The following is a 26,845-nucleotide window of genomic DNA, read 5'->3' as shown; positions in this document are numbered from 1 at the left end:
CCCGCTTCAGAAGACGTTAGAATTACGAAACGTGCGTAAAGCGGTTACACGCACGCCCTCACGCACTTCCGGATTAACCAGCTGTCTGTGTTTGGAACGCACGCCGTTCCCAAGCTGGCGCTGACATTTTTTGGAGAACACGAGTGCTGTGCTGGGAAGCTATTGTTAGTGTCTAACTAGCTGCATACCTGCTTTCTTTGTGTTTTTGTTTTTGCTTTTAATATTTTATTGGGAACTTCGTTCCATTTTTATTGATTTATTTACACTTTTGTAAAAACTTGCTTATTTTTTGCATGCCACGAGTGGCAGTGCGAATAAAATACTACCCATTTTTGAACATACTACACTATATGAGCTCATTTCTTTCCCTGGAGGAACTCGGATAGCCAGGTGAATCTGAACCACCGGGATCGGAATCTTCCACCCAGAGGACCCAGGAAGGAGAAAGCCCTATCATCGGAGATCATACACACTTATGCACTTTACCCCTGCAGGGGTGAGTGTCTCTGGTGAGTGGGGACCCAGGAGGGGGAGCACCGGAATCACTGCGAGAACCTTCACCAACTGTATACTGTGATTTTTCACCCTGATTGGAATCATCTTTTCACGAACACTATTGTGTACTATATAGTTTTTGATTCTTGATTTTTTCTGTTGTGATCACCCCACGTGGATTTATGAACTTTACTCTTATGAGTTTATCACTTTTGGACTAACTGATGATTACAAATTTACAACCTCCGAGTTGTTCACCTATGCACAACCGACCCTGATCCAGCTCATCTCATGCTGGGAGGCGGCCACCTGTCACCATATATTTATTGTATTTGTGTTTATTAATTTTGTATTGGTTCTCACATAGTACACACTTTGGCTTTCTCACTTCTGTGACTGATTGTCACACACATTGGGTACCTTGTGTCACCACTTGGTCCCTCTACTGTCTTACTCACATTTTATATACAGCTCACTACATGATTGAGAGTTAGACTGTATTGCATACTCACACCAGGAACTTTTTGGGTGCTTGTGTTGCTTGGATCCCTTCCCTTGGTTCACACACAAGTCTACTGTATCACCAATTGATATATTTGACCCCAGTTGAGACAGCGCCACGACCCCCACACCTTTTCTTTTACTATGGACTTATACAGCCCAGCAAGCCAGCACATCTGCCCCTATGGGCAAGTGGTTTGCTATAGGAGCAGACACAGAAGAGGAGGAGCCAAGAGTAACGGCAGGGGGAGCCCAGAAAAGAAGGCTTGGGGCTGCTCTATGCAATACTATTGCACAGAAAAGGTAAGCCTGACATGTTTGTTTTTTTAGAAAAAAAAATAGTCTTTACAACCGTTTTAACTTGGACAGTTTTTTGTATGGACCATTCATATATTTATACAAGGTGATCATATAACAGTAATGAAGTATATAACTCAAGTAATTACTCAACAGTGAACTCCTCAGTTAAGGTTCATTCATGCATACTGTAATGAGCTGCGTTTTTCTGCACCAGATCAATGCAGATCAACAGTAGGGCACAGTGTGAAAAACGCAGACATGGCATCACAGGTCACAATAATGTAGGTCGTTATGCACTTTGTATTTATAATTTTTATAAATTTATAATAACTTTTTATAATAAGGAGCATCCAGATATCCATCCCTCCCATGGAAGAGTACAGTGATACTTCAATACCTTTTATTACTCATTCTCAGACACAAAACATTGTGAAATCCATGTATTTGCATTACAATAAAAGTATTTAAAGACGTAAATAATTTCCTCTTCTGTAAATCTATTGTCAGTCAATGCATCCGGCAATGTAAATCCGTGTTAATCACATTGGCCTGCTGATGTTAACCTGACACACTTCTGTCGCCAAATGACAGATCCCCGGTGATGATATATTGTAGAGGCAGTGGCAGGGATCCCAGAGGATGTAATTGACCAAATATTACCATGACCATATGGGGTCAGTGATGTCTCTGGGGAATGTCTGTATTGTATTTATATTGCAGCAGTCTGGAAATTCAGACTGGCGAATGGCTGCAAATGGTGAATGGAATTGCCTCAAACCCAGGTTCAACCTAAACACAAATCGTATCCCTATTCCACAGTCTATCCAAAACTAAAAAAATATTAATTTTAATATAATTTCATTCATAAAGTCAAACCTGTGCCCAGTTTTGTAAAATGACTACCCTTGTTTGTCCATCCTGATGGCTAGACAATATATTTCCTCCGCCTTTTGGAAATATCATGGTATAACATATTGGCATGACATAATTATAATATACAGCCAGTCCACAGTTAATATATGTCTTTCTGCATCATATTCTCCAAATTTCCAGAAAGGTTATAAAGCTACCTGCTTTTAAAAGCATAGCACCGTATGCTGAAGAAGTTGTTAATGTGCTAGTAATATATCAATGAGTTAATTTATTATATGACAGCAGGGGAATGGTTACCATTTAAAAAGTTTGAGCTTCAGGAGTTTGCTACCGTCTGCTCATCCTCTTCAGTAATAAGGGGGAGACATCTGGTAATCCATCTCATCCCTCTGTGACTGCCTTGCATGGAACTTCAACCGTTCATTAGAAGCTCATTCAGGTGATTTACAACCAGAAATCATTCTCAGCCTAACTGCACATTGGGGCCATTTTTATTGTATATTTTATATTACCATGGCAAAATACAGCATTACCATATTGTAAAATGAAGCTTCTATCTTTTGTATGGACCTTATAATTACTCCCATTCCATATGATAATAATATATAAGCTGATATACCTCTTAGGTTGTCATTGTCCTATGCATTGAATACAGCAATCCCAATTGCAAAAGCAAAGTCCAGTTTGTTTCCATGTACTTGGTATTGTTTAAAATTAGGTAAGATGCGCAACAAAATAGTGATACAAGCAAAGTGCAAATGGATAAATAGGTGAAATATTCTTTTGACCTAAAATAGAGTTCAGTACACCTCAATGACAAGCAATGTCCATTTCAAGTCAGCTGTGGAAAAACTTGCTGTATTCAAGGGAAAAACAAGCAAATCTTCATCCTGTATTGCAATCAAGCAGACAAGAAAAAGTATACAGAGGGGCCTTTTACCGAATCTGTTGGATCTCTATTACAGAGATCATGCAAGCTCAGTACACTAAAGATTGTTCAGGAAACCACAGTAGCCGGTCCCGTCTTCAAACCGATCCTCTCCTCCACCAGAAATCTGGGAACTGCAGCTGATCTCCCTCTGGATCTTTAACATAGGCAAGATTCATTTACAGATGAAAAAAGTGGGTATATTAGAAGAGGAAAAGAAAAAACTTCATGGTGCAGTAGGTTCTTTACAATGGAAACCCTTTATTGCAAATGCTGGGTAACTGACATTGTGAAGACTTTCGGCAGAACAGTCTAAAAAACGAACATGCAAAACTTCAGCTGCGGCTCAAGCCAGTCAGCTGGAGCATGGTGACGCCAGGTTCTCTCGCTCCGCCCGATGCTGTGTTTCTCCATACATGGCATCAACAGGGATAGGAGGCCTCGTATACTATTTCTCGTCTGCTTGATTGCAATACAAGATGAAGATTTGCTTGTTTTTCCTTTGAATGCAGCAAGCTCTTCCACAGCTGACTTGAAATGGACATTGCCTGTCATTGAGGTGTACTGAACTCTATTTTAGGTCAAAGAATATTACACCTATTTATCCATTTGCACTTTGCTTGTGTAGCACTATCCCCGGAGGAGCTGTTGGTTAGTTTTGGGTGGCACATTTACCTTGTGGCTCTCCGAATTCCTAGGGGTGTATGGTGCATATAGCAGTAGTAAAGGAATGTCCGCAACAGGTGTCTTTTGCTGTGCTCTTTATTACCCAGCCGGGTAAAAACAATAAACTGGTGTAGAAAGGATAGAGTTGAAGGAAGAAGGAGAACAGATTCAGGCATAGTATTTGGAAACAGTCCTGCTCCCACATGTAACACTTTCCAGGCCACTCGAGCCTGAGTGGGCTTAGCATACCCGGACAGGCCTCTCTCACTGACCTGGCAGCCGGAGTATCACTCAAACCTTTTTTTTGGGAAAAGTCTCTGCCACAGACCCTCCTGGAATGGACTCAGGGAGAAACCTCTGCCACAGGCCCTCACTTATTACAATTTAAGTACAACCCTCCTTAAGGAATTGTGCCTGGATCTCCTTCTTCTAGTTGCTCAGGTACCGACTGACAGGTGATCAATCCTTCAGTGTCCGGCTACCTTGATTGGATTGTCGTAATCCTTTTGGATCGCCAGCCTCTCATTGTGTAACGGCTCTGGTGAACGGGAGTGAACCACAACTGCGGTTGGGGGAGGTTTCAATGCACTTCTCTATGTGAGAATTCAGTATTGGACCCCAGGCGTCACTCCACACAAACAGGAGTTTGGGGGTTCTCCACATCATCTCTCTCTCACATAAAGGAAGGCATTGAGCTACTAGGAGAGGACGTATTACAACATTCGACCAAATCGCAGCGTTGAAAGAATATGATGCGTGTGAAGATTCCAATGCATTTCTGTATGCAAGTGATTATCAGTATAGGACCCCAGGTGTCACTCCAATCAGAGAACAGGAGTTTGGGGGTTCTCTACATCATATCACTTTAACGTAAAGAATGCATTAGGTCACTAAGGGCTCGTACACACGATAGGTTAAACAGAGGGCAACGGTTTGATGGACCGTTTTCATCGGTCAAAACCGATCGTGTGTGGGCCCCATAGGTTATTTAACCATCGGTTAAAAAAAGCAAACTTGCTTTAAATTTAACCGATGGATTCCTAACCGATGGGAAAAAAAACATCTTTAGTAGGCACAACCATCGGTTAAAAATCCACGCATGCTCAGAATCAAGTCGATGCATGCTTGGAAGCATTGAACTTCATTTTTTTCAGTGCGTCGTTGTGTTTTATGTCACCGCATTCTGACACGATCGTTTTTTTAACCGATGGTGTGTAGGCGCGACGGACCATCAGTCAGCTTCATCAGGTTAACCGATGAAAATGGTCCATTGGTCCGTTCTCATCGGATGGACTGATCGCGTGTACGCGGCATAAGGGAGCAGGTATGAAATATCCTGAACCCCTAGCATAGAAAAGTTAAGGCGAACATGTTCAGTAACTTAGGGCATGGGCCCATAAACAAGTAAGAACTTATGTCAAGCACGTAGTAAATATAAATAGTGGTAGCAACTAGTATTTGCATACAAGAGACATATATAGCTCAGGTATTTTGAGAGTGTATGTCCCTTTAAGATACTCCACAATAAGTTGCCAAGAACACAAGACAATCTCAAGCAGTATGTTAATACTTGGTAAGCCAGGTTTGATTACAGCAATCGATTAGATGCAATATATGTAGCAGATGATTCTGAAGCACTACAAGTGAAACAATGGCTACTTATTCATTTGCAGAGGATGTCTTGTTATAGTTTGGCAGCTATGGGATTCCGTGGTGTAGGGATCCAAGAAGGAAGGTATCTTTAGGGTGTCCGCAGCAACAACAGTGAGGTTAATAGCGCAGATGTATCTGTGCCGCGTCATTGGATTTTATTGACAGCAGCGCTGCGCTCCAGCAATCTATCCAATGAAGAGCCGAGAAGCCCGGGCAACGATCGAGCGCATTTGCGACGTGGGACTTTCCAGGGCTCAGGTAAGTAAATGGGAGGCTGGGGGGCCGCTAATCATCGGATGTTTTTTCACCTTAATGCATAGAATGCATTAAGGTGAAAAAACATGTACCCTTACAATCCCTTTAATCATTTCTTACTTTTCCTCCAATACCACCTATATGCAGCAAACATCAAGATCTAAATCCTCACCTTCTTTCTTAACAAATATTTTACAATTCATGTTAGCCATTTCTTTATTTTATTATTAATATTTGAGAAATACCTAAAACCTGGACAAAGCTAAAATAATTATCTTACTGTTTTCACTTTACAAACAATTCCCTAATATCTCTGCTCTCTAAATAGCAATGTCACTCAATAGCAATTTTAAAAGCCAACTTGCATTGATGAAGAAGATGCTGCCTCAGCCCTTTCCTTTTTTCTGAATATCTGAAACATTGTTAAAGTAAAATTATAGGCAAAACATATTGTTTTATATATTTTGAAAAGAGCAAGAACAGTCTGATGGACTGTTTTCATCGGTCTAAACCAATCGCGTGTAGGCCCCATAGGTTATTTAACCTTAGGTTAAAAAAAAGCCAACTTGCTTTAAAATTAACCTATGGAATCCAACCTATGGAATCCAATCGTTAGTAGGCACGTCCATCGGTTAAAAATCCACGCATGCTCAGAATCAAGCCGACGCATGCTTGGAAGCATTGAACTTCGTTTTTTTCAGCACGTTGTTGTGTTTTACGTCACCGCGTTCTGACACGATCGTTTTTTTAACTGATGGTGTGTAGGCACGACGGACCATCAGTCAGCTTCATAGGTTAACCTATGACAACGGTCCTTCAGACTGTTGTCCTCTGGTTAACCTATCGTGTGTACGAGGCCTTATACTTTTCTGGGGACAACCCAAAATTTAGGAATTTTAATGATAATGGTAAATAGGACAAATAGAGAGGGTGAAACACAGGGCACCGACAGATATAAAAAATGAATAGCTTTTTTAATCCCTCACACTCTGTCAAAACTAAAAAAAAAGGTATAGTTTCACTCCTGTTTCATGTGCCTAACTTCTATAAAATACACACATTGCTAGCTTCCTAATTGTATATCTTGCCATCATAACTGCGACTACTGCAACATGCTTCTGTCTCCTTCTCCTCATCTCTCCCCTTCTCTCCTGACCTTCATTTTATGTTCCACTTGGACAAAATAAGCCCTGGTTTCTTGTCTATTTAAGAACAAATTAATACTGCACCTTCAATATACCCCAACTATGGGCCAGATTCTCAAAGAGATACAAGGGTGTATCTCCTGATACACCGTCGTATCTCTGAGTTAGGCCGGTCGTATCTATGCGACTGATTCATAGAATCAGTTACGCATAGATATGCCTAAGATCCGACAGGTGTAACTGTGTTACACCGTCGGATCTTAACTGCAATTTAAAAATGGCCGCTGGGGGCGTTCTCGCTGATTTACGCTGAGAATATGTAAATCAGCGAGATACGCCAATTCATGAACGTACGCGGGCCCGACGCAGTCACTTTACGTCGTTTATGTAAGCGTTTTCCCGGCGTATACTTACCCCTGCTTCTATGAGGCGCAGCCAATGTTAAGTATGGCCGTCGTTCCCGCGTCTATTTTTTTTTTTTTTACGTTGTTTGCGTACGTCGATTCTCCAACACGCTGGTCGCAAGTTACGCTCACGCCGAAACCAATGACGTCCTAGCAACGTCATTGGGAGCAATGCACTCCGGGAAAATTCGCGGATGGCGCATGCGCATTTAAATCAGCGCGGGGACGCACCTGATTTAAATACTACACTCCCCCTAGCCGCGGAATTTGAATTCCGCCGGGGTATTTACGATATGCCGCCGCAAGTTTGGAGGTAAGTGTTTTGTGAATTACCCACTTGCCTCTAAAACCTGTGGCGGCGGATCTTAAATCAGATCTAAAGATCCGCTGATCTATCTGAATCTGGCCCTATATATCTAATTGCATCCACAAATGCTTCCTAACTCATTTGAATTTATAAACACATTGTGCCAGATTCACAGTGGACTTACGACGGCGTATCTCCACGTACACCGTCGTAATTCCGAATGTGAGCCGTCGTATCTATGCGCCTGATTCTTAGAATCAGTTACGCATAGATTTGGCCAAGATACGAGCGGCGTAAGTCCCCTACGCCGTCGTATCTTGGGTGCATATTTAAGCTGGCCGCAAGGGGCGCTTCCGTAGATTTACGCGTCAAATATGTAAATTAGGTAGGTAAGCCGATTCACGAACGTACTTGCGCCCGCTACGCCGTTTGCGTTAGGCTTACGTCCGGCGTAAAGTTAACCCTGCTATATGAGGCGCAGCCAATGCAAAGTATGGACGTCGGCAAGCGTATATTTTTACGTTGTTTACGTAAGTCGTACGTGAATGGGGCTGTGCGTAGGTTACGTTCACGTCAGGCATTGAGCCTGGCGTATCTTATGGAGTAAATTCGACGTGATACTGAGCATGCGCGCGCATGCGCCGTACGATCGACGCTTCATTTGCATGGGGTCACGGCTCATTTTAATAAAACACGCCCACCTCTTCCACAATTAAATTAGGCGGGCTTACGCCGACCGATTTACGCTACGCCGCCGCAACTTACAGAGCAAGTGCTTTGTGAATACTGCACTTGCCTGTCTAAGTTGTGGTGGCATAGCGTAACTAGGATACGCTACACCCAACTAAAGATACGCTCTCCTACGTGAATCTGGCCCATTGCATGTAAGACCATGACTACCTTCCTTATTTTTTCATCTTAGGCCGGGTACTCACGAGCAAACATGTACGGTGAAACCGGTCCGTCGGACCGTTTTCACCGTACATGCCTGCCAGAGGGCTTCTGTACGATGGTTGTACTAACCATCGTACAGAAGTCCGCGCGTAAACACTACGCGGGGCGTGTCCGCGTTGTCGCTGCGATGATGACGCGGCGACGTGGGCGGGCCTGCCATTTAAAGGCTTCCACGCATGCGTCGAAGTCATTCGACGCATGCGAGGGACGGCGGGCGCTCGGACATGTACGGTAGGTCTGTACTGACGACCGTACATGTCCGAGCGGGCAGGATTCCAGCAGACGGTTTTAAAACATGTCCAGGAATATTTGCCCGCTGGGAAAAGGCCCGGCGGGCAAATGTTTGCTGGAATTTGGCCCGCTCGCGCCTACACACGACCGAACATGTATGCTGAAACTGGCCCGCGGACCAGTTTCAGCATACATGTTTGGTCGTGTGTACGGGGCCTAAGGGGTTCAAAGATATTAGATACCTTTCACTGAATCTGACTATTAAACTGGGGAATGTAAATGTATATCTATAGCTCCATGTCCCAATCAAGCTTGCCTAAGAACTCTCAAGAAAAAAAATGACCAAACAGGGTGGAATTTCTCATGCCGCGTACACACGATAATTTTTCGACTTGTAAAAACGATGTTTTCAGCCTCTAGAAAAAACAATGTTTTTTCCAACTTCATCATTAAAACGACGTTGCCCACACACGATCGTGAAAAAAAAATGCTCTAGCAAAGCGCAGTGACGTACAACATGTACGACGGCACTATAAAGGGGAAGTTCCAATGAGGATGACGCCACCCTTGGGGCTGCTTTTGCTGATTTTGTGTTTGTAAAAGACGATTCGCGCTTTTCTGTCTGTTACAGCATGATGAATGTGCTTACGAACGGTAGTTTTACCAAAACGAGCGCTCCTGTCTCATAACTTGCTTCTGAGCATGCGCGGGTTTTTGACGTTGTTAAAGCCCACACATGATCAGTTTTTACAACCCGAAAAACACCATTGTTTAAAACGTTGTTAAAAAATAGAGCATGTTCGGATTTTTTTTTTGTCGTTTTTCAGAACCCGAAAAATGCTCTGAAGCCCACACACGATAATTTTAAATTACATTTTTCAAAATCGACGTTTTTTACAACCCAAAAAATGATTGTGTGTAAGCGGCATTACTTTTTGTATATAGCCCCTTGAAACTCACCTTTTCAGAAGTGGTTTCTTTACTATGGTTTCCTCTAGGCAATATTTTTTTTGTTAAGAAACCATCACCTCCAACATTTGCTTTCTCACCTACCTACCTACCATATATCTTATATTTTTTAATGTCATCCACTCAGGTCCCTTTTCTATGGTGTTTTATTATTTACATGCTTGAAGTTTCAACACCATAATTATTTTGTATACTGTACTAAGCAATACGTGCTTTAATAGTGTTTATGATGATAATAACAATGATGCAATGCGGGAGATGTACTAAAACTGGTACAGAATCTGGTGCACCTCTGTATAGTAGCCAACCAACTTCTAACTTCAGCTTGTTCAATTAAGCTTTGGCAATAAAATTTGGAAGCTGATTGGTTTATAGACATGTGTACACTGAAATATTTTGTCCGATAAATTTATTTAGTCACTCCCGAAATTCATTTTTATTTATTTTGTTTTGTTAAAAAATGCATTCGTAAGAAAATCTAAATTAATTAAAGTCAAATCTGTTAATTGAAGGCTTATTGTCAGTGAAGCATATTATACATTGAACACTAGATGGCATAAAAGTTGACAGTGAGAAGCTGTCAGCTGCTTAGTGCATGCATCACATACCTTCCTGGCTGTCTATAAATGCTGATCAAGTGCTCAGAGGAATTGCTGGTTTGTCTTCAGCTTCCTGTTGTGTTCTGCTTCCTGTTTCCTGCATCTGATTACCTGTTGTGACCCGGATTGACCTTGACCATTCTGCTCTTCTCCTGCACCGACCTCTGGCTTGCCTACGGACTCCATCTTGTCTCCAGTGCTTGACCTCCTGCCTGTGACCCGGACCTGCCTCTTGTCTCCAGTCCTTGACCCTCAGCCTTTACCCGGATCTGACTTTGGCCTCCTGTGTGTGATCCTGGGTCTGTTCTGGACCTTCTGTGGAATTCTGGTCCTGCTGGTCCTGCGACCCCCAATCATCGCCAACTGCCGTTCTCTACAGAGGACCTCTGCACAAGTCTTCCTTCCGTAGTAGCATGTGCCTCTTCGTGCCATCCTTTCCCTGTCTCACCTCCAGGGGGCGGAGGGTGCCTAGTCACAAGGGTGAACCACTCTCTGCATCTCGGCCTCGGTAAGTACCCTCCTGACACTTATGGTGTCTGTCGGAGAAGATTCAGAGAAGCAGCTAAACTGTACGACGCTGCGATTGTACATTTCCGGTCGAATGCTCCACGCACAAGCTATAGTAGAATTCTAATGTTGTTTGACTATTAATAATCATATTACACGGATCTGTGATCACCCGAGTCTCAGTGGCTCGGTGATCACAGGGCGCGTGTTGTGCGTGCAAAGGGGAGCTCGTCTATTGGAGTCCTCCCGGATTTTCAGGTCCGCGCTGTAGCCATCATTCGGCTATAACGTGGGCCTCTAGTGGTTAAATACAATCTTTTATGTTTTGCTCCCACCCCAGACCCCCCTAAAAATTTACCTAAGTCTGATCGTGATCCAGTGCTTTGTCTGAGAGTGTAACGTTACACCGGATATTATTTGAGAGTTAGGATCTCAACTGCGGAGACTACTAAGTTTCGGACCCAGGTTTCACTCTCTTGTGTGCAGAGAGTTTGGAATCCTACCATCACAGTCTCAGTCAAGAAACATGGCGCATATTCCTTCATAGGCGCCAGTGAAAACTCAAACAAATAAGTATAAAGTCCAGGTAGAACTGATACTAGTTAAATGCAGAAGTAGCCGAGCATGCGTGGCATGTAAATAACCTTAACGGCAAAGTCCTCAAAGTAATAGGTAGTATATGTGCACACAATAACATTTGAGAAGAAGGTACTTAGGCAAGAAAGACTTCCGTTTATACTTGGTGACTTAGAATGTAGAAATCATGGCAGGATCCTTATTAGAAGTACCAAACATAGAGCGACTATGGCTGCAGCAATTCCTGGTATAGTTAGCATACATAATTAGCAGGCAGGGCAGTTCACAGGATAGTAATGCATAACAACATCAGGGTACTTGCGATACTGAAGTGAATGATGCAGGCATGAGGTCAGGCTCCAGAGAGAGAGAGAGACTTGTTTTTTTTTTTTCACCACCTCAGCTTTTTTAACCAAATTCTAGAGACCAGCTCATGATTTGATGCTTCTTACGTCTCGATTTGTGGTTTGCATCATGTGTGGTATTTATTCTGCAGTTTCTTTTTTTTTTTTTTTTTTTTTTTTTTTTATTATTAAATCGTTAGAGTTTCGTTTTCTCTATCAACCAGCCATCGGGGCACAAAAGCCATGACCATAATTACCTCCCCAACAACCCCCGTTAAGGCTGGTCGCACCCAATGCAAATTAACCAATCCCAATCTTCTTGAGAGTTTCCCCCCCCCCCCCCCCCCCTCCCCTAATGGCTCCCAGGGATCTCGTCCTGTTCCCCTCTGAGATGTCTCCTAGTCAGTTCAGCAAAGGAAGCTATATTTTCGCAACGCTCTAAAAGAGATACACATAAAACCTCGGAAAGGTGCATACGAGGAGGTGCTAGTGGATTTGCGCCCACTTTTACGTTTCTAGTTCCTAACGAACCCTAACTCTCTCCGCGTAGCTCCATGTTTTTTTGTATTCCTTCCATTTTGCCCATTTCTCCCTGTATTCACTGTTCCTTTCCAGGTAGCTATCCTTTAATTCTTCTAACCTGTACGTTTCCTCCACTTCGTCTATCCAGTTCCAGACATGTGGGCATTCCTTCTCCTGCCATTTTTTAGGAATAAGTTTCTTGGCTGCATTTAAGAGATGTGGAAGTAACGACTGCTTGTATTTTTTAACCCCTTCCGTACCGCCGTGAAAGAGCACGGTCCAGGGGTCTTTCTTTATCTCCTCCCCCGTTATGGCCTTGATTTGACTCAGTATTGTGTCCCAGTAGTTTTGAATTTTTGGGCATAGCCACCATAAATGGGCCATCGTGCCTGTTTCTGAACAGCCCCTCCAGCACTCAGTGGGCTGGTTTACTTTAAATTTATTGGCTTTGTCTGGGGTTATGTACCACCCTGATAGGCACTTATAATTTGCTTCGGCAGTGCGAACATCTATTGCGGAAAAGTGGGTTAGTTGAATGATCCTCTGAAAAGAATTTGTCCCTCTAGTGCTTCCTAACTGTCTTTCCCATTTCTCTATAAAAGGTGCTTCTCCCCGAGACCCTATCTTAACCAGTATCCCGTAAAGTTTAGTGATTGTGCCCTTTGAATTCATCGATTTACAAATCCTCTCCAGTGGGGTCAGCTCCGCCTCCGTCCGTAATGGGCGGGGGAGGTGCCGCACAAAGTGATGTAATTGGGAATAATGCCACCTATCAAGATTCCAATAGTCCGTTTTGGCTTTCAAATCTCCGTAGGTCATTATATCACCATTTTTAATAATATCTCCTAAGTGCACAGTGTCCTCCCTAATCCAATTCCCTCCTATTTTATTTTCCCCTGGTGCAAAAAACGGATTTTCTTTTAAATTCATTAGGGGGGAGTTGAATTTCCCCTCTAATTGTGCCTGAGTTCTATCCCACATTCTTAAAGTGAGTCGTGTAATGTCCTGTGTTTTGTGCTCTAATGCTCTATATTGTGCAGGGATCCATATGATATTGTACAAATATTTGCTAGTTGACGCTTTCTCAATTTGTACCCATCTTTTATCTGGTCTATTCCGGGCCCATTCGACCGCCCGGGATAGAACCGCCGCTTTATAATAGCTTTTGATATCCGGAGCCGCTAGCCCGCCCTGCATCTTTCCCTGTTTTAATATGGAAAGGGATATTCTATGCTTCCTGTTTTTCCATACATAGTTTAGTAGCAGGGTGTTAAGGATGCTCAGGAACTGCTGTGGGAGGGCGATTGGAACTAATAAAAATTTATAAAGAATTTTAGGGACTACCACCATCTTCAACATGTTGATGCGACCTATCCATGAAATTGGTTTATTTACTGTATTTTTTAATTCGTTCTTAATCTCGTTTAATAAGGGGACGTAGTTTATTTTATACATCTTCTGTACTGTATTTGCAAGTTTAATTCCCAAGTACTTTAGTTCTTTAGTCCAAGGATATGCGCAGACTTCCTTTACTGATCCTATCTCTCTTTTATTTAGATTAATGTTCAAAATTTCTGATTTGGTGACATTGATTTTAAAGTTGGAGATGTCCCCGTAGTATTTCAATACTTTAGAGAGCTTTGGGATGGAATTGACCGGATTGGTTACGAAAAATAATATATCGTCGGCAAAAGCCGATAATTTATGTTCCTCCCCGTCTACTCTTACTCCGTTAATATCGGAATCCTTACGGATAGTAGCCAATAATGGCTCCAATGATAAAATAAATAGAAGAGGGGACAGGGGACACCCCTGCCTAGTCCCATTTTTCATCTTGAATGATTCCGAGAGTGTCCCGTTTATTTTAATTTTTGCGGTGGGATGGAGGTACAGTGTTTTAATCCACCGGGACATCCTGCCTCCTATCCCCATGGCAGTGAGGGTCTCCATCATGAGCCCCCAGTCTACCCTGTCAAAGGCTTTTTCAGCGTCAACTGACAGGAGCAGACCGGGGGTCTCATTTTGCCTGATGGTCTGTAGCAAAAGGATTGCCCTAAGGCTATTATCTTTGCCCTCTCTGTTGGGGACAAAACCCACTTGGTCAGGGTGCACCAACGAGTGCAGAGCCCCCTTCAAGCGTCCCGCCAATATTTTGGCAAACAGCTTGATGTCTGTATTTAACAGAGAAATGGGTCTGTACCCTGAACAGAGAGAGCTGTCTTTCCCCTCTTTTAAAATTAATGTAATCACGGCCGCCGTGGCTTCCCTGCTAGTTTCAAATTCCGATCCTAACCCATTGAAATATTTGCACAGCCTTGGAATCAATATATTACTAAATTTTTTATAATACATTGTAGAGAATCCGTCCGGACCCGGGCTCTTACCGCCCGCGATAGAGTTTAAGGCTGTTTTAATTTCTGCTTCCGTTATGGGGCAATCCATGTTCAAACTTGCCGTCTCATCCAATCTAGGGAGACCCGCCTTAGCAATGAAGTCTCTAGTCTCTTCCTCCCTTTCCCCTTTCTGCCAGCCAAACTGTTTTATTGTATATAAGTCCTCATAATATTTTTTAAAGCTATCCGCAATTTCACTGGTTGCGTACACCAAATTTCCGTTTTTCCCTTTAATTTTTTCAATGTAGTTCCTAGTTTTCTTTTTTTGGGCCATTTTGGCTAGAAGCTTACTTGGTTTATTTCCCCATATGTACCTCTCCTTAGAGATGCAGTTTAGTTTATACCTTGCTTCCTGGTCCGCAATTTCCTTAAGTGCCTCTCTTTTCAGGGTTAAATTCTGGTAGGTCTCTTTTAATCTATGCTCTTTATGTTTGCGTTCGAGGGTCTCTATCTCTTTCCGAAGGGCAATGGTTTTACTTTTCCTTTCTGCTTTTTTTTAACCCCCTCCGCGATTAGTATTCCCCTTATGTATGCTTTATGCGTCTCCCACAAGATTGCACTGGAAATCCCTACTGTGTCATTAATGAGGAAGAATTTTTCCAGTTCGGCCTCCACCCTTCTTGCCCCTTCTTCATCTCGGATCAGGCTGTCGTCTAGTCGCCACATCGGCCGCTGTTTCTTTTGTGCAGATAATATGATTTTCATTGTTATTGGAGCATGGTCTGACACCGTTATGATTCCAATTTCTGTGTCTATAATAAAGTCAAGCAACCCATGATCCACTAAGATGTAGTCTATTCTAGAGTACGTTCCGTGGGGGGGGGGAGAAAAATGTATAATCGTGTTCGTTTGGATGGAAGCTCCGCCAAACGTCTACTAGTTGACAATCATGTAACTTATGTTTAATTCTCTGAAGTTGCTCTGTTTTTGTCGCCTTCCCACGGAACGTACTGTCTTCTGTGGGATTGTGAACAAAATTTAGATCCCCCATCAGGATTATATGTCCTTCGGCAAAATTTATCAGTTTTCCCAGAATTTTGCCTAAGTATTGAATTGGGTGTATGTTTGGAGCGTATATATTTGCTAACGTGAATGTAATGTTATCTAGCTTTATTTTGAGAAATAGGAATCTCCCTTCTGGGTCCGTTAGCCTCGCCTCAAGCGTGAATCCTAGACCCCTTGAAAACCCGATAGCCACACCTCTTGCTCGTTTTGAGATAGAGTCGCCGTAAAACCAAGTGGGGTACGCCGGGGAATATAGCTTAATATTTGCGTCTATGGTCAAATGGGATTCTTGAATAAATACTACGTCCGCTCTAAGTTGTTCAATCTCACCCAGAACTTTTAGTCTTTTGACCGCTGAATTTAAACCCTTTACGTTATAGGATAAAAATTTAACTTCTGTCATTTCCTATTGCTTGGTCGTTTCCTTATACATGCTGACCTTTCTAAGAGATCCCTTGGGAGCCATATTCCCATTTCCCTCCCTATTTTGGAGGGGGGGAGTGTTCTCTCCCCCTCCAAACCCACCCCCCCAACCCCCCCTCCTCTCCCCTTGCCTAGGCCAGTACATCGCCTCTGAACCATAGGGATCCTCGGTATCCCCTACCCGTTGGTTCTTTTGGATGAGGTGTGACCTCCCGCGCCCTTCCTCACACACTGTCCCCCGGAATTCCCCGGTGGCTCGATCTTATGTGTGTGGGGGTACAGATCCGCACCGCATCGTTCCCCCGTCTAGTCCCCCTCCCTCCGCCCCCCCCCACCCCTCCCGTCTCTCTATGCCCATTTTCTGAGAGCCCCCTCTGGGGGTAGCTATTTTCTAATCGCTATTCCACCCATCCAGGTAATGCGATCACCGGGATGTGCAATTTGTGACAAAACCCCCCCAGATCTTCCGGAAATGTTAGTTTAGCTGACACTCCCTCTTTGTATCCAATCAGGCAGGCTGGGAACCCCCATTGATAGGTAATGTTGGATTTACGCATCTGTTCCAGTAAGGGTTTTAAATGCCTTCTCCTAACCAGGGTTTCCCAGGCCAAGTCTGTGTAGATCTGAATCTCAGTCCCCTCAAATAGTAAGGGGGGCTTTCTTCTCAGTTTGTGCCATATTTCTTCTTTGTCTTTGAAGTGCCTGAACCTGACGATTATATCCCTTTCCCATTTGCTTCCTCCCTCCCTGGCCTTTCCCACTCGGTGTGCTCGTTCTATTTTTAAGGGGCCTTCCCTCCCGTTGTTTAGGAGGGGTAGGAACAAGTCATTAAGAATTTTCCTCAGGTCTTCCCCTTTCTCTTCCCTAACCGCCCTAATCCTTAAATTTTGCCTTCTGTTACGGTTCTCGTAATCTTCCAGTCGGTATTGCAACAGCCTCTGGTTTTGTTTCATAATTAGATGTTGGTTATTTAATTCCTTGATTACTAGATCCTGCTTTCCTATCTTTTTCTCGGCTTCCTCCACCCGTTCTAACGTATGAAATAGATCCGTTCTTAAAGTGGTAATTTCCTGTCTTATTGCATTCTCCAATCTCCTGAGCATAGTGTCCATTTCTCCCTTAGAGGGGATGTGAGAGTCCGAGCAAAGGTCTTCCATTTGGCCTGTTACTTGTTCAAGTTCAACTGACGTATCCGCACTCGGGGTTTCCGCCCCCCCTGCTCCCTTTTTATTTGTCCCCGTTTTTTCTGTTTTTTTTACCCGGCCAGGGCTCTTCGCGCTGCCTTCCGACGTCATATAGTGTCTGATCGTGCTGGTGGTGGCAGTGTCTTTAGGGATTTTAGGGGCAGCGCCCCTTGTTGATCTGTTCATATTGTGTTTCTTTATCGATCTAATGCGTTTTCCCAGTTTGAGGGGGGGACGGAGAGCTATGCTCCCCCCCCTTTTTTTTTTTTTTAAAAGGGGTTTTTATATTTTTTTTTTTAAACCGCCCTGGGGGGATACTTTGAGGAGGTTTCGGGGGTATTAATTAACCCCTGCTGTAATCCAAAGTTTAAGGAAAGGTCAGGGAGTTCATCCGTTTGTACAATGATTGATTTTAACCCAGTGGGATGCTCACCCACTGGTAGAAACCCGACTCCCCCTGATGCGATTAAGGCTTTGCTAAAAGTCCTGCCCCTGCCGATAGCCTTGCGACTTTCATTAGGCAGAAGGCAGAAGGCCAATGGAGAGGGTCGTAATTGAACCCCCTATTTATTTATTTTTTTAAGACGTCAAATCTATATACTTTCAAGTTGCAGGTACCACCCCTCCTAAGTTTGCGCAGTGTGTGAGCTGAGGACTTGAGGTCTTGATGAAGTTAGATCGTTATTTAGTAAAGTGCGCTCTTATCCTATTTTGGGCAGGTAACCCCCCCTTACCCAATGATATGGGATATATTGCTAGGAGTCCCCTCTGGTGACTATGTAGGGTCAGGCGTAAGATCTAGAGCTTTTCCAGTTCACTACCAAGTTAAGTGTCCGCGGTATGAAAGTCAGTCACCTTATGGATGCAATAATTCCCCAAGAGAAAGATGACCATGAAATTTAAATAAGGCGTGCGCGGACTCGTTTGTAGGATCAGACGCAGAATCTAATACTTTCTGCTGGTCCGCCGAGGTAGGTATCCGCCCAATGTAGGACAATCAGCTCGTGGGTGCATTAATTCTGAGCCGACATGGGCACAAATAATTAGATAGAGCACGTACTGGTTGAATTGGAGAGACAAGAGTAGAGTCTGCTGCTTTTTTTTTTACAAGTCCGCCCTGGGAAGTAACCGCAGTATGTAAGACAATCAACTCCTGAATGCATTAAAACAATACAGATCCATGCACATATAGTGGATTAAAGCTTATGCCGGGAGATTTAAAAAGTCAGACGCAGAGTCAAGTGCTTTACTACTAGTCCGCCAGGGTAAATGCCCACCGTGTGGGGGACAGTCGACTCAAAGAAGCTTTAATTCTACTGCCAGTACGTGTGCATTCAGTAGCACGGTCATTCATTAATGATAAGTGTCCCTCTGAGATAAATGGGAGTACCACGTTGCACGTGGACTCGCTTAAAATAGTTCTCCTATCCGCTTATTTAGTCAACCTTAAAGGCTTGGGGCAAGCGATTTATATGACCAGGTTACTCTCCTTTCTGAGTACAGTTCATATTTCTGGGAGGCAAAGAGCAAGTACCGCAAAAACATAAAGCAAAAATCAGCAAACCAGCAAAAGCAAAAGCAATTCAAATGAGGGCTGCATGTTACCAGACTTGCCGCGCACTGCAGATCCACTCCTCCGATTTCAGGTCCGATCAGCTGTAGTCAGTGTGTACAGCGGGAAGAGGGGGGCTGCCCCCACGCCTTAGGGGGGGGGCTTCCCTACTCCTCCCCGTACCTTACCTTGCCCGCAGTCTCGTGGGGGTAAGTGGGGGGTGACGGAAAGCGGGCCTCCACCGGAGAGCGGAGACGGCAGGTGGACTCAGCGGTATGGATGGACTATCCGCTCGGCGGGCTCCCTCTGTGCGGCGCATCCGCTGACACTGGGCCTCCTCCGGGTCTCTGTCCTCCCATCTCCCAATGCGCTGTCGGATCCGTGGCGCGGACGGCTCCTCCCTCGGACGTGCGTGTGTCACGTACACCACGTCATCCCCCTAGCCAGCTCTTCTAACGGACTGCATTTGAGAGAGAGAGACTTGTAAAGCGCAACACATGCGAACTGAATCGCCTCTGGGCGCTGTATCCATTTCATGGGTAAGGAACCCCTTGACCTCAGAAGAGATGGGTTTTAATCTTTCTCCTGAAGGCCAAGTGGTCCGACTCCAGTCGGATGGTGGTTGGTAATGCATTCCACAGGCGAGGTCCCTGGACTGCAAATCTTCGATCTCCTTTGGACTTGTATCTGGCTTTGGGTATCTGGAGGAGGTTTTGATTGGTGGATCGCAGAATGCGATTGGGGTTATGGGCTTTTATTTTTTCGCATAAATATTGGGGGGCGTTGCCTTGAATACACTTCTGTTTTAGGCAGAGTGCCTTGAAAGTGATTCTGTCTTTTACTGGCAACCAATGAAGGGATCTCAGTGAAGGTGAGATTGATTCCCATGTTTTTTTCCCAGTCACTAGTCGAGCGGCCGTATTTTGAGCGACTTGCAGACGAGTGATTTGGTATTTGGGGAGTCCTAGATAGAGGGCATTTGCGTAGTCGAGTCTGGAATTGATGATTGTTCCCACCACGACTGCAATGTCCTCTTTCGGGATAAAGGGCGTGAGTCTGCGTAGTAGGCGCAGCAGATGGTGGGATCCGCTGACTACTGACCCTATTTGTGCATCCATTGTCATGTAGGTATCGAAAATGACTCCGAGACTTTTGACTTTGGTGCTAGGGGTGATAGTTTTACCCAGAATGGGCGGGGGAGTCCATGTTGACACGGAGTGACTTTTCCGGTTAGCGTGAAACAGGAGAAGTTCTGTTTTCGAACCATTGAGTTTAAGATAACTGTCATCCAGTTATCTATTAGAGTGAGGCATTTCTCTAGTCCAAGAGAATGATCCTTTTTGTTGCAGATGCGGAAATACAGTTGTGTGTCGTCTGCATAGGAGTGGTAAAGTAACTTCTGGTTACTGATGAAGAGAGGGCGAAGATAGATATTAAACAATACGGGCGATAAAGGAGATTCCTGAGGGACTCCGCATGACACCGTACGTTTTTCAGAAGTGAAAGACCCCAGTTTCACTATTTGTGATCGGTTTTCCAAGAAGGAGGAGAACCAGGGTAAAACACCTTCAGCGACTCCGGCTACTTCAGCTAGCCTAGCCAGTAGTAGTCCGTGGTCTACAGTGTCAAAAGCCGCGCTTAGGTCCAGCAGTATCAGGAGACAAGATTCTCCTTCGTCTGCGGCCTCTAGAGCGTCATCCCATATTTTGAGCAGCGCCGTTTCTGTTCCATGACCCGGACGGAAGCCTGATTGAAACGGGTCGAGTAATTTATGGGTGTCTAAATGCAGTTGCAGCTGTTGTACAACTAATTTCTCCATTACCTTGGAGAAAACATTTAGAGCTGTTATGGGCCTCCGGTTGTTTGGGTCTTTGGGGTCGAGGGTAGTTTTTTTAGAATTGGTTTTATTGTACCTTGTTTTAGCAAGGTGGGCACCATGCCCTCCTTCAAATGATTGGTTAATGAGCTGCGTGATAGCTGGTGCCAGTATATCGGCACTTTCTTTCAGCAGTTTAGTGGGGATGATATCATTGGGTGCTGTGCTATTACGCAGAGTCCTGATGATGTTTTTAGTGGCATTGATGGTGATGGGTTTTAGAGTGAATTTTGGTGATTGCGGCGGATTTATGTGGGTATTAGGTTTGTGATTTGGGGGGGAGTTGGTGACGGTTCCATTTTGCTGAATACTTTCACGGATTTTTTCAATTTTATTAATGAAATAATCCGATAACTCGTTGCAAAATTCTTGTGAATCAGAATTGGGGGCCTCTAAACAAGCTGGATTCATGGTCTGAGTGACCAGCTTGAAGAGTTCTCGGGGGCGGTTAAGGGCATTTGCGATGATGTTGGAGAAATTATTTTTTTTGGCCGTGATGATTTCTTTGTGATATTTCTTTGTTATTATCTTGTAAATGGTGTGGTTTTTATCTGAAGAGCACCTTTTCCACGCAGCTTTTGCTCTTCTACGCTCTTGCTTTAGCAACGTCAGCTGGTCATTAAACCAGCTGGAGTTGTTTTTCCGGAGGGTCCAGACGGGTAAGGCTGGTGAAGCAGGCAGTGGAGACTCCTGGTCCAGGTCAGGAAGCTGAAGTTCAGAGCAGGTGCGTCTGGATACCCAACCGACAGAGGCGTTGTGTCAGCCGAAATAAAGGAACACTTCCTGGTTAGTGCTAGGAGCTTAAATAGGCCGCCCAGCAGCTTAACAGGAAGTCACAGGCTAATTAGAAAGAAGGAAGTAACTATAGTTGAACTTCGAGTGAGAGACTCTTCAGGAAGAAGGTTTGGGTAGGAAGTAACGGATGAGAGTTAACTGGGAAAGAAGCACAATTATATTTAGTGCAAAATTGTTCGTGAGACGTTACAGAGAGAAGCATTTTTTGTTGGTTCAGAGACAGCAGCAGCAGCCATCACAGTCTGTGTGGAGAGAGCAAGAGGTAGGGAAAAGCCACATAGACACATGCAGCATGGCTCGGGATCAAGCCTGCAGGTGTGCCACCATAGGAAGCAGCTTTCTATGGTGGCACACATAGAAGAGGAGGAGCTAGAAGCCTGGAGGAGGATTGGGGCTGCTCTGTGCAAAACCATTGCAAGGAACAGGTAAGTATAAATCAGTTTTTTGTTTTTTTAATAGCCTTAACAATCACATTTAGGGCCAGTTCACACCAGCCAGTTCTATTCAGTTCGGTGCACATTTTTTCTGCACTAAAAATGCATACAAAGTGTTTTCCATGTATTCCAATGGCTATAGTTAGCTCTAGTTCAGACCATGCAGTCAGTTTCCGGTCAGTTTCTGATGCAGAAACTGACCGGAAACTGACGGCATGGTGTGAACTAGAGCCAACTAGAGCCATTGGAATACATGGAAAACACTGTGCATGTATTTTGTGCAGAAAAAAAGCACACGGAACTGAACGGAACTGCATCTGGTGTGAAGTGGCCCTGAAAGTCATAATTGCAACAGTGGATGCTGTGAGCAGTGGTTTTTACTGTTAAACATGAGATGGCAGCTACTGTGTTTCTATGTACAGGGTCAATTGCTTAGTTACCCTGCTCCAGTTACAATCACTCTCAATCTGATTGTAATCATTATAGGGGGTTAGGAAAATTTCCCTGCTAGGAGATAGCTCCTAGATCAAATTTTGCTTCATTCCATCAGAAAATTAGAAGATTCATTTTGAATAAAGTTTAATTTTGAAGATATACCAGTTCACCATCGTACTATACCAGGACGCTAAATCGCCATATCTCGGGATAACCCTTATTAAAAAAAATGGGGTCCTAAGGAAAAGGAAAAGAGGAAATAGATAAAAAGGAAAACATGAGGGGGAAGTCGGCAAGAGGAGCAAGAGTGGTTGTTAAATTACCCCGTTCTAGTCTAAGCCCCGACCATGGCCCTATGAATACATTTGTAATCCAAGGAGGAAATGGAGATAGGCAAACAACAGAAAAACAACAAAATATGAAGGGGCGTCATGGAAAAAAAGAGAAAAATATCTTTTGAAATAAGTATACTTTCAGAATCCAGAATAGAAGAGGAAACAAGAAAAATATTCAATAGCGTCACAAAAGAAAGATATACATGGGGAAATAGACCTGGGAAATATCTTGCTAGCTCATATTACAATAATACCTAAAAAAGGAAAGGATGGAACTGCCTGCTCCAATTATATGCCCATAGCTTTGCTAAATGCAGATATAAAGTTATACACAAAAATTCTGGCAACAAGATTAAAAAATCTGATGCCAGAACTGATAACCATAGATCAAACAGGATTCATACCGGAAAAGGAGGGTATGGAAAACAGCATAAGAACAATATTAATGCTACAGAAAGGTTAAAGATTGTATTTCTCCTTTTAGTTTTTTTATTATATTTGTGTGGCAGTCCAATTTTAAAACAAGTTCCTATTTTTTTAACCGATGGTTAAAAAACCGATGGGGCCCACACACGATCGGTTAGTCTAATGAAAACGGTCCATCAGACCGTTTTTCATCAGACAAACCGATCGTGTGTACGCGGCATAAGAGTTAAATTAGATACTCACTGGTTTGGGTTTCCTACCATCTGGCTGATTATATTATCGGATGTGTATCCCTTGAGAATTATCAAGTCTTTAGAACAACAGCTGTGAGGTAAGCTGCTAAGAAGTCAAAAGAGGTGCACACTGAAGCTCCTCATTTCTCAACACTTGTTTTTTTGGGACCACCACTCAGGGACTTTCATATATATATATATATATGTGTATATGTGTGTGTGTGTATATATATATATATATATATATATATATATATATATATATATATATATATATATATATATATATATATATAAATATATTTTGCACGTATTCTATTCTGACTTTGTTTGGCTCTTACTTTGGGACCACCACTCAGAGACTTTCCTATATATATATATATATATATATATATATATATATATATATATATATATATATATATATATTTATTTTATTTATATATATATATATAAATATATTTTGCACGTATTCTATTCTGACTTTGTTTGGCTCTTACATTTATTTATTATGTTAAGTTTACATATGTATGCATTATTTATTTGTTTGTGTATAGTGTGGCAATCACGTTATTGAAATTTATGTTTTTCTGAGATATTTGTTTCACTTATCGATTCAGGCAGATATCTGAATTATTTGGTAGTCTATATAGACATTTTTTTATGCATATAGAGTGTATTATAGTCACATTATCTATCTTCCTTTCCCCTCCCCCTTCTTTTTCTCTGTTACACAGCGCAGACACCATCACCTTTTTCCATTTGACACATTTTTTTCTATTTAGGATAGATCACTAGGTGTCTGCAGCAGTGTCCCCTTTAGCTTAAACACCGCCCCAGTTTCACTTAGTAGGATCTTCTGACCGCGCGGGATTACCTCTTGTTTTTACATCCCATCACTCAATGAAATTAAATCAGATATAAGAAAAATCGCGAAGAGACCTTTATCTTGGATGGGGAGGATAAATACGCTAAAATTGGTGATCCTACCAAAAATATTATACAAGTTCCAAATGTTACCAAAAGCAATACCACAATGTTTTCTTTAGAACAATAAAAACAATGATAAAATATATATGGCAAAACAAAAAATCTAGAGTAAATTTTGCTCTACTTAGTAGAAACAAAAAATATGGAGGTTCCGCAGCCAGCAACGGATATAAAAAGTTACTATAAGGCAGTTATAATAGCACGCATGGTGGAATGGGCAAATGTAAATAGTGAAAAAAGGTGGGCTAGGATGGAAGACGCCTTAAGCATGACACTGTTACATAAAAACATTTGGATACCACGTAAATTTAGAAAATTAGGCACAGATTCACATGAATTGACTAAAAATGTATTTAAAATATGTGGTTCACTATATCGTCAGGGGAAATGGAAATATAATTCACCCCTAATTTCACTCACAGGTACAATTTTTTTGTAAATATGTAAATATTTTGGCAATATGTGTGCTAGGTGCTGAATGGGGCGTTTGGGTAGAAAAACTCTGTAATATACAAACAACGTTAAAACACGTGATATCCCAAGTATACGAACTGCTAACAGATCTAGAGGGCCGAGGGCCATTACCTTTTTTAGGAAAGTGGGAGCAAGAAATGGGTATAAAATTGGAGGACACACAAATAGAGAGAATGATAGGAGCAGTGCATAATTATGCAACTGATATAAATACAATAAAAGCAAATTATAAGTACCTGGTGAGATGGTACTTAACCTAACGCCAGAGATAATGCATAAATACCATCAAGACAGATTCACACAATGTTGGAGGGATTGCGGAAAAATTGGCACAATGGTACACATTTTTATTAAATGCTGCAAAGGGATTAATACACCCAAAAAATGGCTACAAGTAAGTAAACCAAACATAAAAGAATGGTTGGAAAGAGTAGACTATATTTGTAAGATGGAATACCTAAGCAGCAGAGACGAAGGACAGGTGGAAATATACAATGGGATATGGGCAAAATGGTCGGCCTTTAGGCTGACCACAAGATATGTGGAGTGGGTGAAGGAAGAGGTCAGTGATATTTAAACCAAGAGGGACCACAGAAGACAGACCTGAAGGGGGAGGGGAGAGGTAGGGGAGGAGGGGGAGAAGAAGAGAGCAGGATTAGAAGCGGAGGATGTGGATTGTATTTTTTTTTTGTTTCCCTCTGTTTCCCCTTTGTCCCCTTTGTCTCCTTTGTTTTTATGTTTTATGGTTATATGTATATGAAACATTTAATAAAGATTAAATAATAAAATAAAAAATAAAAAATACTCTTTTACATGTGGATTATTCATTTGCATTGTGTGCAAATGGAAAATGACAAAAAAGAATAAGAAAAGAAAATCTCAAAGCCATCTGATCTTTTACAGAATATATAACAATGACATATCTGATGTAGTTCTTGCCATTTTACTATTTGGAAAAGACTTTGAAAAGAATACAGCTTTTATCTAAGAAAAGTACTTTTTACTTGATCAATTTGCATCTTACAAGAATATCAAGTGTGAATATGTGCTCTGTATATGGTTATTTCCATTGTAAATGTGTTGCTGTTGTCAAATATTACTAAAAAAACATGTTTGAAGGTTCTAAATATAAACCATTATTGTATTTGCATACATATTTTTATTGTAGTACTGGTATATCTAATTTAAACAAACCAGTTAAGCAAAAATGTTTAAAAAAAAATACTCTTGCGTGCCTGCAACTGGAATGGTAAACCAAAGTATGTGTGACTGTTTCCTACCTTGTGCCCCAGTCAGAATAAGTTAAAGTAGAGATCTGGAGGGGCATAGTTTAACTATGACGGTGTGAAGACCTGCTTGTCCTGAGCTCCGTACTCCTGAGGTGGCTCCTACAGCAGGCCGCCATTCCTATCAGCTTCTCTTTGCCTCTTTCAACCCATGCCGAAGAGGGGAAAGCGGAGGAAGAAACCAGGGCCCACCAGAACCCCTCAACACCTGTACATCACGCGGTACCTGTCAGGAAGGGGAGCTGTATTTCGTCCTACCCTGGATTTGAAGATGGCGCCGCCGCAACTGCAGCCAGGAATGCTGGAGACAGTGCATCCTGCGGGTGCAAAAATAGGTGCAGTGATACAGGCACAGACTCATGCAATGCTTCTGCCTAGTTCAAGGATTATCCAACAAGAAGACAGCACAGAGAAGGTGGCCACAGTGTTATCTGACCAGGCTTTGGCAATGCTGTGACTCAATCCTGCCTCCGGGGAACAAAGGAGGCTTGTCCTATTCAACTTCGATCCTAGGGCAGATATATGTGGATACAATCACTCAATCTCAGAATACAAACTCCCAATTCCAAAAAACCAACAGCAAGGGTGATACTGTCAGGGAGGAGGATATGGATATTACACAGCTCCTCCAGGCTCTCCCAACCAAGGGTGATATACAACAAAAGATCAGTCATTTTACAGGAGTTCTATGGGAGGAGCCCAAGGTTGTTAAAGAAACAGTAGTAATAGCTGATCAGAGGATACAAATCCTAGCATCTCAACACACAGATTCATC

The sequence above is a fragment of the Rana temporaria genome, chromosome 2, assembly GCF_905171775.1.
Source record: "Rana temporaria chromosome 2, aRanTem1.1, whole genome shotgun sequence".
Lineage (NCBI taxonomy): Eukaryota > Metazoa > Chordata > Amphibia > Anura > Ranidae > Rana > Rana temporaria.
Note: the sequence above shows the minus strand (reverse complement) of the source record.